The 20813-nt window shown below is 34.0% G+C and overlaps 1 protein-coding gene across 3 annotated transcripts in view; it reads left to right on the top strand.

The window, feature by feature from the left end:
* Nucleotides 1–20813, top strand: part of LOC108738669 (serine-rich adhesin for platelets) — a 361208-nt gene that overhangs the window by 20740 nt on the left and 319655 nt on the right. The gene's annotated exons all lie outside the window — the stretch shown is intronic.

Below are 20813 nucleotides of genomic sequence, written 5' to 3'. Positions count from 1 at the left end.
TTTTTAAAAAATTCAAAATAATTATTAAAAATTTAAAATTGATAATTTAATCGATTCGTAACTTATCATAATCGGTTAAACTATCTTTTGAGAGAAATTTTCTTTTATTTAATTTCATTGTTTTTTTTAATAATTAAATGTTTAAACCGCTATAACTTCGTTAAAAATTATCCAAATGCGTTACTTTTTGCATCAAAATTTGCAGTAGCCTAAACGGAATAAATGCTGTCAAATAATAATAAAACAAATACTGTCCGCTACAATTCCTAGCTGACACCTCTTTTCTACGTTTGCGATATTTCCTATATGAGTAAAAGTAGACATTCTGTTAGCAGTCGCTCTGATCTAGTTAATAAGTTGAAAGAAGAAAGTAAATGCTACAGTTCTAATGCGGAGAACGCCAATTTCGAACGTCCCAACTGTAGGTAAAGTTACTGCAATCTTAAAAGCAATAATACATCATATTGGATTGAACGTGGCAGTAAAGTTTTAAACGCTGGCCAGCACAATTAGTGGCAAAAATCACACATATGTTCACGAGAAGCTTGATATAGTTTGCGGAAGTACGAACGATTTGTTTGCGTATTAAAGGGATTTAAACACGACTTTCTCTAAATTGTTTACAGATTGAAATCGTTATTCGATGCGGACGAAAATAACTCGTTACTAGTAAACTTGGACTCATATTGAGCGCAATGGCATTGAAACCGTACAGCTAATAAGATCCGAAAGTTTTCGATTCAAGAAACTGCTCGTAAATTTTTACGTTAGAATTTTAATGGAAAAGTTTGAATTAAACATAACCAGTCGACCAGAAGGCAAGGTAACCATTGCTGGAGTAACAATGTTATCCCTTGTCTTTAACTACTTTAATTAAACGACCCTAATAAAAAAGATTTACGATTAGCACTATACGTATATATACATATACATTTATATGAGTATATGAAAAATCAAATAAATAATTCAGCGAAAAAGAGTATAACAAACAAATTAATTGCAAACAATAATAAAAGAGCCCTTAAAAATGTATTCTTGCTCTTTGTAGGTACTTATACGAGGGTGGATTGATAAGTTTCCGGCCTGACCAAGAAAAACAAGGTTTTTAAAAATTTTTTTTTTTAATTTCTCAACATAATCTCCTCCAAGGCTGATACATTTCTCATAGCGGTGTTCCAGTCTATTAATGCCATCTCTATAGACTGATTCGTCAAGCTCCTCAAAATAACCATTTACAGCTTCGATTACTTCTTCATTGTCCGCAAATCTCTTACCGCCAAGCCATTTTTTGAGATTAGGGAACAGAAAATAGTCACTCGGGGCTAGGTCTGGAGAGTAAGGAGGGTGCGGCATCAATTCAAACTTTAGATCGTTGATTTTAGCCGTCGCAACGATTGACGTGTGCGCTGGTGCGTTATCGTGATGAAACAAGATTTTTTTCTTCGCCAGATGAGGTCGTTTAATTTTCACCTCGTGGCTCAAACGTTGCAATAAGTCTGCGTAGTATTGACCAGTGATAGTATTACCCTTTGCAAGGTAATCAATGTATATAATACCTCTTGCATCCCAAAAAACAGTAGCCATAACCTTGTTCGCCGAAAAAATTGTTTTTGCCTTCTTTGGAGTTGGTTCCCCTGGTCCAATCCACTGTTTAGACTGTTCTTTGGTTTCAGGAGTGTAGTGGTGGACCCACGTTTCGTCAACGGTTACGAATCGACGCAAAAATTCGCTTGGATTACGCTTATACAATGACAAATTTGCGGTAGAAATGTTTTTTCGAATCAATTTTTGGTCGACTGTTAGCAAACGCGGCACCCATCTTGCACAGAGCTTTTCCATATGCAAATGTTGGTGCAAAATATGTTGCACACGTTCATATGACATCTTACAGGTCTCAGCTATCTCACGCACTTTCAATCTGCGGTCTCCCAGCACTATTTGATGAATTTTTTCGATCATATCTGGAGTTGTGACCTCAACGGGGCGTCCTGAGCGAGGCCCATCAGAGGTGCTCACACGACCCTTTTTAAACTCGGAAACCCACTGCTTAACGGTTGAATATGACGGGGAGGATGTCCCCAGTGTTGAGTCCATCTCTTTTTTAATTTCCTTCGGCGTTAACCCCTTCAAATAAAAGTATTTGATGACAGCACGATTTTCCTGCTTTTCCATTTTTACGAAAACCACAGAGGCGTCTTGTTCAGCGTGCTGTCAAACCTACACTAGCAAGGAGATCGGGCTGAAACTATAGCTACAAGCTATCCAAGGATGGTACTATAGAATGTCACCTCAAGGTAGGCCTAGTGGCGTCATCTCTTGGTTAGGCCGGAAACTTATCAATCCACCCTCGTATTTCTAAAAACTATGCCGTTTCTCTTCGCTATATCAATATTGCTGTAAAAACATTTTGATAAAAAAAATCAGTCCAAAATTTTTAACACCCCGCTTCTACTTTCATTCACAACCTAATCTTAACATAACATAACCTAACTTAACCTAACCTAATCTTACGTGAAATATTTGTGGAATATCTATAAATTTGTTATCCGCAAATATTTCATGTAAGATTGGATCGAGGGTGAGAGGGAGGTGGGAATACAGGATGGGTGGAGGGAGAGGGTTAGAACGTGAAAAGGAGGAGAGGGTTGTTTAAACCTTGTACATTTTTTAAATAAACCCCTCGCCTTACTGTTCTGTACGAAGATAAAGTATTAAATTCAGAAGGTAATATGATATTAAAAGAATGTATGAAATTTAAGGATAATACGTATGTCGAATATGCAAACCGTAGAAAAGAAAATTGCAAGGGAAAGACGGAGAAAATAAAGAAAAAAAAATTAATGGAAAGAAGATGGGCAATCACGCACTACATGTGCAAATTGAAGAAAGACACAAGCATATGGAAATAGCTAGAAAATTTAACTAATGATATTGATAAACAGATGAGAAAATGAGCAACTTAAAATTCGCACAGTAATACAAGGAAATATGGAACGAAAGGGGGGGGAATACCAAATTATGTGAAGGAATAAAGAAGAAAGAGTAAAAACAAATTAGTTTTAACAGAAAAATTTAGATTGGGAAGTGAGAATAGAACGGAAGAAAAAGAAAAGAAGAATATATGTAGGTTCTGTGAATTAGAACCAGAAACGCTCGAACACGTTTTTGAAAGATGTGGAATAACAGGAAGCGGGGCAAAAAATGGGGAATTCAAATTGAAGGAAAGGATTATCTAAAAAGGATTAGAAAAATATTATAGAGGAGGAAAATAGCAGGTAAACGAAAGGAATAATAATGTATAGTTTGTAAAATTCATAAGTCGGTATAGAACAGCTAAATGTAAATGTAAAACATGTTTTTAATAATGCTATCTACTAAAATTTAAAAAAATAACGTGTAATTGTAGAACACGCTACTGAAGTGAAACTTCTTCAAACACACAAACATACCGGAATAGAGGTTAAGGAATTGGTTTAATGGTATTATTTGTACAATATGAATTTTAATTTTACACTAATTTAATCATTGAATGTCCTAATAAAACTGGAACTTTTTTGTATTGTTATCCAAGTTTGACCGTGCATAGTGTGCATAGCTTAACGTTTTACTTTGATCAATCAGTAGGTCGTTTTTTGTTTTGGTTTTTAGGTTTGTGATGATTAAGAGAGTGAGCGTCAAACGTCGAACGGAATCAGTTTCGCTATTCATTAGAATTCGTCATTGTGTAAATTATCGTTTTCTCAGACAGCAGTCGTATCTCGTGCCAAAATTATCTGTCATTTCGAGGTCCGCGTAGCACGTTATGTTATTGGCTGTATTTCGGGTACGTGACGTCGAACATCATGAGAAATGCATCTTATTGATACACCTCCCAATCTCCCTCATCACCTTTCTCCGATGATCGTCTAATGTCTGATCTATCTACCGGCGGCAATGCCGTCCCATTAGTTGTTTCATCGCTCGGCTGCTATCCATTTTACACTGAGCTGATATCCTTGCCAAATCTTCGCGCATTTTTCCATTGACCTTCTTGCTATGCCGACAAATAAACGAATTTAAAAATAATCCATTAAGTAATTAAAATCCGTATTACGTACCTATATTTATACGTTCTACCTACCCGCAACATTAAATTCAGGTTCCTTCTGTAACTCATTATCATTCATAAGCGAACAATTAATTTAGTAAATTACTTCAATTATTTCCAGCAAACTAAATAAATATTTCATATTTTAGTAAACATGGGAAGTATGTTTTTTAAAAAACGTTATTTGGGACAGTGGGCGCGGCGGAAAAGAAAAGGTTAGAAGCGTTCGAAATGTGGTGTTATAGGCGGATGATGAGGATATCGTGGGTAGAAAAGGTTAGAAATGAAGAGGTATTGGAAAAAATAGAAGAACAGAGGACTCTACGCAAGTCAATAAAAAATAGGCGAGATAGGTTGATAGGACACCTTCTTAGGCATAAAGTCAGAGACATATTAGAGGCAGAAACAGGAGTTAGGAGGGGTAGAGGTAGACTTAGATTAGATCACTGTACGCAAATAGTTAAGGATGTGGGCTGTTCTAGTTTTAGGGAAATGCGAAGTTTAGCTCAGGATAGGAAAGAGTGGAGGTACGTGTCCAACCAGTCTTAGGACTGACGACCTTATGATGATGATTGTTATTTTGGAAATTGCATAATGTATCTGAAATCTACATCTCGCCCGTGTACAGAAGTCTGATTTATTTTGGTATTCTATATATCACTAACATAACTTACTGTTTATTTAATAAAAAGCAGCCAAAATGGGTGAAATGAGATACTGAATGATGTAACTAAATAACTTAGTAATCTACCCTAAACCAAAAAGGCGAAATTTCGGTTAGAGAATAAATAACAAACAAATAACATTTCACTCCAGATAGTACAAAAGATGCATAATTTACTGTTTCCGTAAATGTTTCGATCACATTCCATTTTTTGTTTCAAAAATTACAGTCCTTGAGTAAGACATTTCGTCGTAGTCGTCATACCCTTTATCATTAAAGTTATATCTATACCATTATAAATACAACTTGTATGAAACTTAGCACTCGTTAAGATCTAAATTTTTTTATCGTCACCCGTGGGTGTCGTTTATGTTTTTGTTGATGTGTACCATTACTTTTGAAAAGTTTTATCCTTTTAACACGTCTCAAGCAGACATTAAAAATACGAATTACGTTTTTGATATTTAATTCACATCGTGGCTAGTTTAGTAATTATATAAAACTTTGCACTGTCTAATCAATAAATAAAAAAAACTGTCAAACAGCGATCTCACTATTACTCAGCTAAAGCATTGCGCACTATACGTTTAACGCGGCCTGCCGTCATCATCATCATCAAAAGGTCGTCACCTCCAGTCTTCTTATCCTGAGCAAATCTTCGCATTTCCCTAAAACTAGAACAATCCATATCCTTAACTATTTGCGACCAGTAATCTAATCTAGGTCTACCTCTACTCCTCTTAATTCTCGCTTCTGCTTCTAATATGTCTCTGACTAGACCTTCATGCCTGAGAAGGTATCCCACTAACCTATTTCGCCTATTTCTTATTGACTTCCATGGAGCCCTATGTTCTGCTATTCTTTCTAATACCTCTTCACTTCTAACCTTGTCTACCCACGGTATCCTCATCATTCGTCCATAACACTCGAATTCGAATACTTCTAACCTTTTCTTTTCCGTCGCGTCCACTGTCCAAGGTTCGCACTCGTACAGCGCTGGGTTCCAAAAATACATCTTTAACAACCTTTTTCGAATTTCTAAGTTAACCTAAGTTTTACTTTTATCTATTTTCATACAACACTTTTTTGTCAATACCGCTTCCATTTTATTTAAAGCTGTCTATAACTCATCTTTGCTAGATGCTAATATTGCTATATCATCTGAATATCTAAGCATACTAATCTTTTGCCCCTGTATATCTATTCATACAGTTGTACTGTTTAATGATGTTGATACGTCTTCGATGTATATATTAAAAAGTAGCGGAGACAGAGTGCATCCCTATCTGACTCCCTTTCTAATATTATTTCTCTACGTTGCAGCCCCAGCTCTATGACTGCTCTTTATAGAAACTTAATATCACTCTTTGTAACTCATCCCTACATTTTTAAGTATATTTAATATCTTGTCCCATTTAACATTATCAAAATACGACAATTACTTTTACTTTTTTGTTTTGTTCTATATTAGGTATCCATGTGAAACTAATCGTACCAATAATTATGCCGAAAATCAATAATTTGTAGTGTTCACATTTGTTCCTTTTTTATTTTTTACTATACACCTAATGATCTACCTTGTCGGCTTTGTTTCTAAGTTACGTCTAAAAGTGGTCTAGAATTTTGACGATTGAGTAAGTTGTCTCTTTTTTGACCTAAATTACTAGAGAAAAGTCCTATGTCCTAACGTTTGTGGTTCATGGATCTATAATACTTAATGCGCCGCTTCATATTTTCTGGTGTCGTTGGAGATGGAAATTGATCCCCATAAAAAGCAATTCGGTAAAGTTAAGTCGGGCAATCGTGAAAACCAATGCTGAATCGGTTTGTGGGGATATGTAAAAGGAATTGTTTATATCACATCTCAGAGATTCATAAATGTTGGCCATTATTGCTGAAAGCTTAGAGAGGAGAACACGTTTATGTTTAGAATCAGGCGGTCGTAATTTTGAACACTTGCTATAAGGCAGTATTATTTGTTGTATTTCCACCACTCCTTTATTTTCCTCTCTTAAACTACCCCATAAACATTAAGTGCTGTTAATCAAATGTTTTTGGTTTATACCAGCAGTTTCTTACGTAAATCTGACCTGTCAAAATGTAATAAACACATTAATGGTATGAGTTATGTAGATGAAATAGGTACTTATGTCCCGATTACATTATGCGATGTGTGGAGGATTATTAAAAAAATTGTAAATATCAAGTTAGCTCGAGATAGGAAAGAGTGGAGTTTTAGGAAAATGCGAAGATTAGCTCAGGATAGGAAAGAGTGAAGGTTCGTGTCTAACCAGTCTTAAGAGTGATGACCTTATGATGATGATCAAGTTAAATGAGCAATCAAGACTTAACAAGCACGACCAAGATGAAAGTTGATACTATATCTGCAACACCAAGACTAGATGTATTTGGTCAAGACAATGACCAAGACCGAATAAACAAGACCAAGACCAATACCAAGATTAGGACAGTCTTAATGTTGCACTCAGAGAAAACTGTAGAACAAACTTCTACAATTGTAGAACTTTTCATTACAAGTAGTAGCGAATATAGGAACAGAAACAAATTGTAGTGAAAATTAATATAATATTGTAATTACCCTATTGTCTACAAACTGTTTGTCTCTCTACCACAACGTTGAAGAATATGTACTACTAAGTTCTCTTAAAAATTACTTTTCATTGTAGGATATTTCAATACAATAATTAGAAAAAAAAATATACAAAATTGTAGAATATTTCTCTACAACAATTAAGAATGAATTATACAATCTAGTGTTACGCATCTTTACAAAAAGTAGTTGACTTTACCATTGCATTGCAGTACATTTGAAAATTTATTGTAGTGGGTATTTCTAGAATTGTGTAGTCTACCTTTGGGTTGTAATAATGTATTAATCACTGCAATTATTGATTTTATTTTTAATCAATTTAATCTCACCAGAAACTATAATGAATATGTAGAAAAGTGTACAAATAAAACAATCAGTTATTTAAATCATGTATTTAAAAAAGCATAAAACGTAATAACTTAACTTATAACAAGGAACAAAAACTTGAAAGCTTATTACGAAGTAGACGTCCTTTTCTGAAAATAAATAATAAATACTTCTACCCATTCTGTTTCAAGTAAATGAATTCTATCGAATTCATTCATCAGCTAAATCTTGAAAACCCCACTGAGACAATTTTCCTCTTGTAAAAGCATCCATATTAATGAGCAGCAGGCTGTTAAAAAATATAGATTTCAGATGAAAGTTAAAAAGACGGATATGTTTCTATTATCCTGTAAAATTGATAACTTTTTTTGTAATTTTTCTTTTGTCAAATGTCTCGCCTCACTAGGTGCAATTGTGAAAGGTTCAATTATTAATTTTATTGCAATTAATAAACTTACCGTACTTAACAAGAACGAACAGAACAGTAGAGCCCACTTAACTATCACTAACGCGTAGTAACACCATACAAGCGAAGAAACTTATTGGACAATATTATCAAATATTACATACGAGGTCACACCCTACTACGGTTCTAGATATGTTTGCACTGGGTCAGAACAAAAAACTGAAACGCAATAAATATTTAATAAAAATTGCTATTTTTTTTCCTTATATTTTCTACAAAATTTGTTTAACCTTTCTACAATTTATAATGAAATTCACAAAGTTGTTGTCGTAAATATTTCATTCAAATTGTAAGAAATTTGCCTGAGCCCCTGTCGATATTTCTCCTACAATTTACCACTACAATTTTATAGTCAAATTTAAGTTTACCGTTAGTTAACCTTACTACAAACTTGAGTCGCATTTTCTACAAAACGACCTCTACAACGTTATAGTAATTTTTCNATAAATCCGGATACTATTGATAACTCTTATTAACTTGACAATATCTACAATCAATCACTAAACGTTTAGGTACATTAATTATTGCTTTTTATTTTTCTTACAGAAAATGTCTGAATATTGAAAATAATTTTCGTAGTTGTTCAATTATTCTTATATATGTGTTGGGTATGAAGTGTAGCTAACTGAAGGAACAACCTATTGTATGTCACTTGTAGCACTCTCCATAGAAAATATTTATAAAGGTGCCTTTAAGAGGAAACTTGTGTTGAAAGTGTATTTAAAGTTGCGTTGGAGATCTTCATGTCTAGATGGGATAAAAGCTTCGCGGAATGGACCGAATTTCGAAACTTTTAGAGTCAGTTCCCATTCATCGGCAACAAGGAAATTCAGTACGACAATAACCTATTGTAAGTGCTGTTCGAAAATGGAATTTCTTCGTCTCTTTATTTTTATAACTTTGACGTTATTTTATAAAATTAATACAATTTCTCTTTCTTAAAATGACCATTCGCACGTTATACATGTTAATTAAATTTTAATGATGATTCTATCGATAGCTTAAGTTTAGATTTTACAGAAAATAATCATTACAGCATTAAATAAGTAATGCATGCTTGGTAAATGGTTTTTTAACAGCATTTAAATACAAAATGTACATACATTTTCGATTTGTTATTTCAAATATAAAATTCAAAATAAATTTTTATAATTTTCCACATTCACTTAATTATCATAAGGTCGTCAGTCCTAAGACTGGTTGGACACGAACCTGCACTCTTCCTATCCTGAGCTAATCTTCGCATTTCCATGAAATTAGAATATCTCATATCCTTAACAATTTGCGAACAGTAATCTAATCTAGGTCTACCTTTAACCCCTCCAAAGCCCCGTTTCTGCCTCTAATATTTTAATAAAAATATGACAGTGATTAATTTCCTGAACACCATTTTTTTTTTAAATAGTGATTCATCATCATAGGGTCGTCAGTCCTAAGACTGGTTAGACACGCATCTCCACTCTTTCCTATCCTGAACTAATCTTCGCATTGCATATAACTAGAACTACCCATATCCTTAACTATTTGCGATCAGGTCTACCTCTACCCCTTCTAATATTCGTTTCAGCCTCTAATATGTGTCTGACTAGACCTTCATGCCTGAAAAGGTGTCCTACTAACCTTTCTCGCCTATTTCTTGTTGACTTCCATAGAGTCCTCTCTTCTCCTACTTTTTTTTTTATATCTCTTCATTTCTACCCTTTTCTATCCACGGTATCCTCATCATTCGACTGTACCATCACATTTCGAACGCTTCTAGCCTTTTCACATTTACTTAAGTATAAAATATTGTTTAAGAAAACCTTGCAGGCATTTTCTAATTTTTTAAATATTGGAGTTTTTGTAGACTAATTGTAGTGTTTATCACCAGCTGCGAAGATTTAGTATCATTCATATTTTTCTGTTTGAAGTGATTGAGATATAGATTATATTATAGTTCCTTCAGTTCGGCATCAAATAATTCTTCTATATGTTCCTTATTTACCTTTGTTACCCGTTTTAATTGGAAAAAAGACTCTGATGCCAAAATAGTTTCTTAACCGTGAAAGATCAGAGCAAAAATAGGATTGTAAATAATTTTATTAATGTAAAATCAGTATTAATGTTTACAACCCCATTTTGTTTCCTATCTTTTACACATTGTAATAAGAGAAAGAAATGGAATCCATAGTTTCTTAAGATTTGGGTTCATCTTATAAGTGAAGCTTTTCGAATCGTGTTCTATGAATTTTGGATTGTAGGCATTTATTGGCACACCACAAGATCTTGTAGTTTTCAGTTTTACACGGCTGGCGTATATCAATTTGATATTGTTTTGTCGTAGTTCATAGAATTTCGTAGTTTCTTGCTAAATGTACAATAAGTGTTGATTTAGCAGGTGCTGATATCATTTTGGAACTTCAAAATTCCATGGACCATGACATTAAACCCGAAAAACAATATCGATCCAATATTTTAGATTATCCATTTCCAAGGAGTTTAGATTTTTTTGGGCAATCTGAGCAAGTTTTATTCATCATTTTGTATAATGTTTGATCCGTGATATTAGCAAAACTTTTAACGGCAAAAATGTATTTTGCATTTTACAAACAGAAAATACGTAAAGTAGTATAACCCTATAAAAGTGTTTTTGATGGTAGGAGAGGCTTTCCGATTTTTAATAACTGAAACAATTGCCTTGTTGGCAATTATATGTATGTATTTTAGATTGTACAACAAAAAATAGTCAATCTGAATTTAATTATTCCTAAATAAATATTGAAGTAAACGATCCGCTGTGAATTTTGGTCGAAAAAAGTTAAAATTAATTGACAATGAATTTTGTTGCACACATTTGATTAACAACGTGGTCAGTTTCCATTAATGTTGTTTCCCGCCTTGTAATATTTGTTACAGTAGTTTGAATTTGAAAGTACGCAGCTTATCTATTCTATCAAATAAATAGGTACCTACTATAAATAGGTGTAGGGTATTTTATATTTCAATTTGCCTAACGGGGTAATCATATGAAAATTTGATTCATCGCACTCATGGTTTATAAACGAATACATTACACCAAAATGATACTTTTTGAGAGCGCGATATACGCAGAATCATGTTTCAGTAGCCTAAAAATATAAAGTGACCGGAAATAGCACGTCATTAATTTTAAAAGCTACGAAAAATGTCCCTAATGTACGCCCACGAAAATACCTCACCGAATTCCCTCTATTTTTCCGACAACAATAAATCTCTTCGATGTCTGCACGGTAACAAAAATTTCCACGAGTATCGAAAGTTCGACTAGAAACGACCACATACATAATGAAAGATGTGTAGAAAAAGCGCACACTTATGTATACATATATTCGTTCCAATATGTAAAAGTAATATAAAATAACTACACCTAGGAGTCGTATTTGTAAGTATGCTGATATGCCATTGCCAAAACAACAACTATTCCTTGTGTCGTTTCAAACAACAGCTGTGCCAATTTTAAATGCAAATTTTCTTGATGATGTACAACTGCTACGATAAAAATAAACATCAACGTCAAAATTCACGTCATTAGGTTAAAAATGTGTGACCACATCCGTAGTGATTCACTTGGCCGTGTTAAAAAGGGAATCGTGTTTTTTTAGAAAACATGTTTGGACAAATACCAACTAAAACTGATTCAATAATTTCAAATATTCACAGTTGCCAATAATTATTGTATGTACGTGCCGACAACGACGCGACATACATTGTTCTTATCGAAATAGTTTCAGTTCAAAAAAAAAGTAACTTTAAATTTTGCCTTTATTTCTGCCTTTAATTTCCGGACTACGTTGATTATTATTTTTTTTTCTCTTTTATATTTGACGTAGATACACGTATTGACGCAGACCGAGTCAGCTACATGCGCGTATGAATGTATTTCGACATGGACACGAGTGCCTCGGCTCCAATTAAATTTCAATTATACTATAAAAAGGTGTAGCAAGTGGAGAAGCATGCGAAATAGCATTTACAAAATTTCGCAATTGCTGATATATATCGTGGCAGCGTTCGCATCACTCGTGGTAGTTATGCATACGTACATACGTAGTACAAATCGAGTAAGTGCATATGTATATAAATAGGTAGACGGAAGGTCCTCGAGCATAGAGTTTTACGATTTAATTGAAATGAAATTAGCAACGCACAAGCGACCCTTGAACGTAGTGGTGGTACTGAGTTGCCGCGACCTGGCGGAGTCGAGAAAGTCGCAAATAACAGAAACCAGCCAGGCGAGGGTGGTGGTAGGTTTTTGTATTCGCAAACATTACATAATAGCATCATCTACAACAACAGGCCATTCCCATTCCCTAGCTGGTTTCCATGTTGTTTTCATAAATTGTCCTAGTTGACGCAGATTTCATTATTATATGCTCCTACAGAGCATTACAATTCTGCGGAAAGCAAAGGAGAATGCGGGTAACAATTAGTAAATAGAGCATCACGCCAGTACGTGAAATTCAAAAAGGAGAATTACAATTCAGTTATTCTCGCTAGATGGTATGCAATTCTCTTTTGTTGTCATTTTGTTTTAGTGTCAAATCACCAGTTTTTCCTTAACAATTAGTGCACATACGGCAAACTTTTTACAGGGCTTTCTTCACTTGAACAACAGTTTTTAGTTATTAAAAAGTTGTACCTATGCAAATTAATTTTCTGTTGGGGAAACACTGAGAACGTTACGCTCGTTATGAGTAAAATATTAATTTAAAATGTCTTTTAAAATTAGTCGACATTGTCTACCAGGCAGTTTTTTCAACAACTGGATAATCCGAGGACTGCTCTCTCAAACCCCTTGAACCACGGTACTATATATATATATATATATACGTATTAGTTAACAAGTGTATCACTACTATCGTCGATATCAACTTTTATTAAACCATAAATAACCATTACTAAGTGACAATTTGGTGTAAAGACAAGTTAGGAGGAGAAATTTGGGCGCTACTTCTTTGAAAGTGCTGTAGGAATTGCTGCTACTGTCATTGGTGATTTCTGCCACGAAATAATCAGCAATTTCTTTTGCGTCAAATGAATCAGTTGGGCGTGAAAAACATGTAATTTCAACAAGATGGAGCCACCAGTCATACGACACGAGACATCATCGAAACATGGAGAAGAATGCTTCCGGGTCAAATAATGTCGAGTAATGGTGATATTGATCAACACCGATATCATCGAATTTGACAGCTCCTGACTTTTCTCTGCGGGGATACGTGTTAATGCCAACAGAACGACGAATCTTGAACATTTAATGCTAAATATACGAGACAATTTTAGCAGGCTATCGCAGGAAATATACGAAAATGTAATAAAAAACGCGATGGAAGGAGTCGCATCGCGTATGTTTCATAAGTAATTGCTGAGTATTTGTGGAGCAACTACTAGACGTTGCTTTACGAATAATTCGCACGGTGACCTTTTATTGTAAATTGTTAAACTGAATAATATCATAGCATATTAAATTTATATATCTTTTGACTGTTGTACGACTTTTGTTATCTTCTTATTGTTTACGATACAATTTTGTTAGCAAAACATGATACCAGATTCGTGATCTCTTTCTGTTCTTTTCATTCATTGTTGGTCGTATAGGTATATTTTCTTATATTTAATTTTTTAGTGTTGTACGATTAATGATGACAATAGAAGGAGCTTAAGGAGGCTGCAGCCTCGGGCCCCGTAGTTAAGGTTAATTTCTTATATTGAAATAATATTGAAAATTAAACACTCTTGCAAGTAATTAAAAACTATTAAGTAATAATGATTAGCATAGTTATGAACATCAAAGTAAAAGGAAAAATAACACTATCTACTTCAACTAAATTGTAAAATTTTTGCAATTTTAAAAAATATTCTATTTCTTTCTGGTGGGTAATTTAACGGTTTGAATTCTTCACGAGCTCTAGAAGCGGAGATATAAATGTAAATGGAAAAATTCACGTTTTATGTAAATCGCTAACTAAACAAATTAAACTGGAAACTGATCAAGGCAAACTATTTTTTATGAATTCTTGAGGATAGGAGAACAGAGGACTCTAATAAAAAATAGACGAGATAGGTAGGTAGGACACCTTCTCAGGCATGAAGATCTAGTCAGAGACATATTAGAAGCAGAAACAGGACTCAGGAGGGGTAGAGGTAGACCTAGATTAGATTACTGTTCGCAAATAGTTAAGGATGTAGGTTGCTCTAGTTTTAGGGAAATGCGAAGTTTAGCTCAGGATAGGAAAGAGTGGAGGTACATGTCTTAAGACTGACGACCTTATGATGATTATGATGATGAGGATTTTCTCCATAAAACCTATGCAGTATAATTTTTTCCAGGTTTTTGGAACTTTGTAAAATTGGCTCCATTTTTATGATAACTAACAATTACAAATTTGTTGCAACATGTTTTTCGTTTTATTCTTTAAGATGTAAAAATAATAAACTAATAGCAATAAATTTAATGATTTTTTATTGAAATTTAAACAAAGGATAAGATGCCATTAGAAAATGCAGCTAAGCGAAAGTTTGAAGTAGGTTCATTCAAAGACCCATGGTGATGTACTAGAACTGCTTGAATATTTTGAAAATCCTTGCTTACAATTTGTGTAAAGCTGGAAATTATATATATGTAATTGCCACACATTTTTCAAAAGGCAAATGTTTATCTCCATGGTTTGTTTATTTCGTCTAGTCGCCTGCTTCGCCAACTCGACTGGCTTGGGACTTGCGTTCACTTGGCGCGTTGTCGTGCAGCCGGAGTCACCAGAATAATTTTCATTATGAAAACGTTTACGTTTCAAATACACCACTGACAGTCTTCATCACTATAGTGAGTAAATATTAAGACGTTCATTACAGCATGATAGTCTGTAAAAATTCCTTGCAATTTTCAACATCGAGAATACCGAAATTTCCGAAAATCAAGATGACTTACCACAAAATTTGAAGAAGCCGATTAAATGATAATCCCAATTGAATTCAAAATAAAAAAATATTCATGGTTAAAAATTTATTGTAACGAAGGTAATCACACAAAATATGTCTATTGCATTACTTTATTATAGGCTATAAATGAATTCAAATTTAATGATTCCTTTCCTAATATATAATTTTCAAGTCATTATTGGTGATTGTCACCTATCGTCATAAGTAAATGAGTTACAGTATTGAAAACTTTATAATCTGATTTAGAGTATTCGAACACGTAAATTTTCAAATATTTTGAGAAAATTAAAATTTGTTAATGTTAGTTATTCGCACTCCTAATTGGATGTGCTTCACAGATTACACGCACTTTCTATGCTGAAACCAACAAAAGTTATTCAAATTTTGGCGGTCATTGGCAATCATCCTAGGTGTTCCTGCGTAAATTTTTATTAGCTAAGACTGACCTTTCATTATCCCGTAAGGTTTGTTAAAAAATATTGGTGTTACCGCTGTCAACCAAATGGTCAAGAGTCACTCTTCCATGATATATTTAACGCTATAAAATAATGATCTTTTTCAACTTTAAACAAAACAGTAGATATCGATTTTAAAAACATTGTATGTTAGGACATTAGTACATCACCATGGACCATTCGTTGAGCTTCCTTCGAACTTTCAACTTGTTTTAGTACTTTGGTGGGATTACTTTGTTTAACAATTTCAGGGTCTCCGATGAAAAATTCCGACGTTTCCAATACTTCAAGCAAATGTTCATAATCTTAATACCATTAATCTTTTTATTATTTATGATTATAAGATGAAGCACCCAACAAGCTCATGAGTACGACATTAGTTACGTTATTCTTGTCAGTCCATATATTTCAAATAAAATTGTTTGAGGTATTTTTTTAAGGGAATCCTTTTTCAAATTTTACTTCCGAGCCTAACTTCACGTAAAACAGGCACTGATAGCAACCCCAAAATTTTGCTTTCCGTGTAGTTCCATATTATCATTTGGAGTACTTGGCACGTTACACATATTATGTAAGTTCAACCGGTTGGTTGGTTCATCTATTAAATGTGATACATTGAAACATGGGGGATTATCATAATAAATAAATAACCATATTGAGGAAATTCGTCTCACAGACACTCCCTGGTTTCTACGGAGGAAGCAATCTTTTTAGTGTCAAGGATAACCAGTCTGTGGCGCCCCATCGCCGCATGTATGAACATGTCCATGCAAACCAATGTGTCAGGCCAATTGCGGCAAAATCGCATTCCGCAACACAATCGGTGTATTCTGCGGCTAATGTCGCGAATATAACCCCCTCCCCCCGTAAGAACTTGTACTTGAAATAAACTGGGGAGAAGTAACGGCGGTAGTGGAACGCCGAAGTTGCAAGTATGTCTCCGGCCTAACAGTAGTAGGTACTGTTCATTTCTTTCATAATTGTTTTGAAAGGGTTTTTGTAACGTATGGTTAAAAGTATCACTGTATAAATTTTCGTAAATTGTTTTGATAGTCTATTTTTATTAAAAAATACTAATGAGACGTTTCCTTTGACCGTCTCTTGAATTTTTTTGAAGTGAAACTTCTCTACGCACGGTAGGGTAAGTTCGTTTCATCCGAGTTGCTATGTAACGAATTCATGCAACGCATTTACCCCGCTGTCTGTCCTTATGTATGCTTAGATCTTTAAAATTACGCAACGGATTTTAATGCGTTTATTAAATAGATAGAGTAATTCAAGAGAAATGCTTATATGTATAATACATGCATAATAATAGACGAGATAGGTAGGTAGGACACCTTCTCAGGCATGAAGATCTAGTCAGAGACATATTAGAAGCAGAAACAGGACTCAGGAGGGGTAGAGGTAGACCTAGATTAGATTACTGTTCGCAAATAGTTAAGGATGTAGGTTGCTCTAGTTTTAGGGAAATGCGAAGTTTAGCTCAGGATAGGAAAGAGTGGAGGTACATGTCTTAAGACTGACGACCTTATGATGATTATGATGATGAGGATTTTCTCCATAAAACCTATGCAGTATAATTTTTTCCAGGTTTTTGGAACTTTGTAAAATTGGCTCCATTTTTATGATAACTAACAATTACAAATTTGTTGCAACATGTTTTTCGTTTTATTCTTTAAGATGTAAAAATAATAAACTAATAGCAATAAATTTAATGATTTTTTATTGAAATTTAAACAAAGGATAAGATGCCATTAGAAAATGCAGCTAAGCGAAAGTTTGAAGTAGGTTCATTCAAAGACCCATGGTGATGTACTAGAACTGCTTGAATATTTTGAAAATCCTTGCTTACAATTTGTGTAAAGCTGGAAATTATATATATGTAATTGCCACACATTTTTCAAAAGGCAAATGTTTATCTCCATGGTTTGTTTATTTCGTCTAGTCGCCTGCTTCGCCAACTCGACTGGCTTGGGACTTGCGTTCACTTGGCGCGTTGTCGTGCAGCCGGAGTCACCAGAATAATTTTCATTATGAAAACGTTTACGTTTCAAATACACCACTGACAGTCTTCATCACTATAGTGAGTAAATATTAAGACGTTCATTACAGCATGATAGTCTGTAAAAATTCCTTGCAATTTTCAACATCGAGAATACCGAAATTTCCGAAAATCAAGATGACTTACCACAAAATTTGAAGAAGCCGATTAAATGATAATCCCAATTGAATTCAAAATAAAAAAATATTCATGGTTAAAAATTTATTGTAACGAAGGTAATCACACAAAATATGTCTATTGCATTACTTTATTATAGGCTATAAATGAATTCAAATTTAATGATTCCTTTCCTAATATATAATTTTCAAGTCATTATTGGTGATTGTCACCTATCGTCATAAGTAAATGAGTTACAGTATTGAAAACTTTATAATCTGATTTAGAGTATTCGAACACGTAAATTTTCAAATATTTTGAGAAAATTAAAATTTGTTAATGTTAGTTATTCGCACTCCTAATTGGATGTGCTTCACAGATTACACGCACTTTCTATGCTGAAACCAACAAAAGTTATTCAAATTTTGGCGGTCATTGGCAATCATCNGGACAATGAAGAAGTACGAAGCTGTAAATGGTTATTTTGAGGAGCTTGACGAATCAGTCTATAGAGATGGCATTAATAGACTGGAACACCGCTATGAGAAATGTATCAGCCTCTTGGAGGAGATTATGTTGAGAAATAAAAAAAAAATTTTTAAAAACCTTGTTTTTCTTGGTCAGGCCGGAAACTTATCAATCCACCCTCGTAGTAGAGAAACAGTGATAATTTTAGAGGTTTGTAATACTTTGCAAACGCTGGCTGAATCCTACGAGATAGATCAAAATAATATACTACAGAATTGTACATCTTAAAAAGGTCTACAAAAAAGTCCAGGATGGTATATGTCTATCTCTTAGGGATAACCCACAATAACCACTTTTTATGAGAAATAATGGCTTATTTACGAAGCGATTTTAAGCAATACAGCATTAATCCTTATCCAATTAAGTACTTTTAAATACTTTGTGCATTTAATATAGATCAATATGGCCCTTTACAGGCTTAAAATGCAGGGACGTAGCGGTTGCGGCGGTACCGGCCGGTTTGTATTGACTAATGACAAGAAAGCTGTTATTGTTGTACATAAAGACATTCTATAGTATATTTACTAATTTACTATCAGCATTGCACATGTGCGAAGCATATGGTGTACAAATAATACCATTAAACCAATTCCTTAACCCCTATCCCGGTATGTTTGTGTGTTTGAAGAAGTTTCACTTCAGTAGCGTGTTGTATAATTACACGTTGTATTTTTTTTTTGTAATTCCTATGTTCATATTTATGATATCCAGATCTATGTATAGGGTATAGAATATTCTTTACAATGTTCTTATCTACGCCCTTTTTTTAAATTACAAATGCATGCTTCCTGGCTTATTAAATTCCCATTCCTAATAGCAATTTCCAATAAAACCATGCTAATTATTATATACTAAAAGCCGATAATAAACTCGTCCTATCCTAATTATCATAATCAATAGTTCAGGACTCAAGAGATCCGGCCTCCGAATATCTATCCTATTTTGCTATGACATGTACCAAGTATTCGCGAGTACCTACTCAAACGATAAATCATACATTTATGCAGAGTAAGCAAGTCCCCAAGTCTCCTGTTAGCAACTTACTATTCTTCTCACATAATCCACCTCGCCTTTCTCCCTAAATACCTTCACTTACCAATTCTCGCGGCTTCTATCGCCTTACCCACCACTTTACACCACAATGTCAGTAGTCTATGGGCCAGTTAATCTACCGACATCAGCTGGTGAAAGCAAAACGTTTCTTTTCAGTTTGGCAAGTATGTAGTTACCTTTTGTAGAGACCTTGACCAAGACGGCGACGTACTACTACATTTTTAGTAATGATGATTATTTATAAGCCTTTTTCTAATCTATTCTGCCCGTTTCTGTCAGTATGCGTAAAATTTTGCTGATGTTTTTTTTTATTATGCCTCATCAGATACATCCAAGTAACTATTGAAGATACCATCAGCATAGAAAGGTGACAATTTAAAGACTTAGCGGCCTGCGAAATAGATACAGAATCAATGTCCCTAAATCTACAAAGAGGGTTGAAAGCCAAATATCGGGCACCTTTCGAAAATCAAAAAAATATTTTAAACTTTATCGCAATTAAACGAGAATTGATCTACGTGATGGTTTTTAAAGTGAAACTTTTATTACATCGCCTCAAAGTTTTTCGTCCATCTATCGCATGTCGCATTACAGCCAGCCGCGGAGTAGGGGTAATACTGGAAGGCGTTCGGCAGAGCAGCTAAGGCCAATATAGTAGAGCCCCGTGTAACATTTATATTCTCACTCATTCGTGCAAGTGCAGTACATTTATAGACTGTGAAACTCAAAGCGAAGATAAAATTATTGATAAAATAACTGAAGTTCAAATTGATTCAATGATATAAATATATTTTGTTCTCAGTTTTTAACACGCGTCTATCATCTAAATGATTGTATTTATTATGTATTTCGTACCCTCATACGTAGGTTGAAATTAAAATTTATAGTTGGATATCTTGTCTACTATTGATTTCCCATTACCATTCCCATTTATTCATCATTAATTAATTAAGAGCGCGATTTTAATTTTAATACTCAGTTTCACTTGCATCATTGTTTCATAAAACCACACAATTGTTTTTTTGTAAATACAGTAAACGTCCAAGGTTACTAAACAATCGTTTTGTCTGACGTTCAGAAATGAATTCTATCGAAAAATGATATCTTTTCATTGCATTTCCGTACCAAGGTTTGTTTAATTAACAGTAAATAGATTATTTTACTCCAACTATCTTGTCCTTTAAAATAAAATGTCTGGTATTAGCTAAATATTGCTAATTGAGAAATGTAGTAACGCGCACGATTTTGAATTTTTTCTTATGAAAATTGGGTTTTCAATTAATATCTAACTAACAAAATAATATATTATATTAAATACTTCCAAATTGGTTTACTTTCTCTAATTTTCACTATATTCATGCTCAACAGCGTGATCAAACTGTGCTCGACATGTGGCTGGGCAGGAAAGCAATGCACATCAAATTTGACGTAGACAAGGACTTGACCTTTAAGTGACCTCGAAGGTTAATGTAAAGGTCATATAAAGGTCACCAACTGATTTCCT

Source organism: Agrilus planipennis, unplaced genomic scaffold, assembly GCF_000699045.2.
Source record: "Agrilus planipennis isolate EAB-ADULT unplaced genomic scaffold, Apla_2.0 scaffold202, whole genome shotgun sequence".
In the NCBI taxonomy this organism is placed as follows: Eukaryota; Metazoa; Arthropoda; class Insecta; order Coleoptera; family Buprestidae; genus Agrilus; species Agrilus planipennis.
The sequence above is the reverse complement of the archived record's forward strand: the minus strand, read 5'-3'. Positions and strand labels throughout refer to the sequence as shown.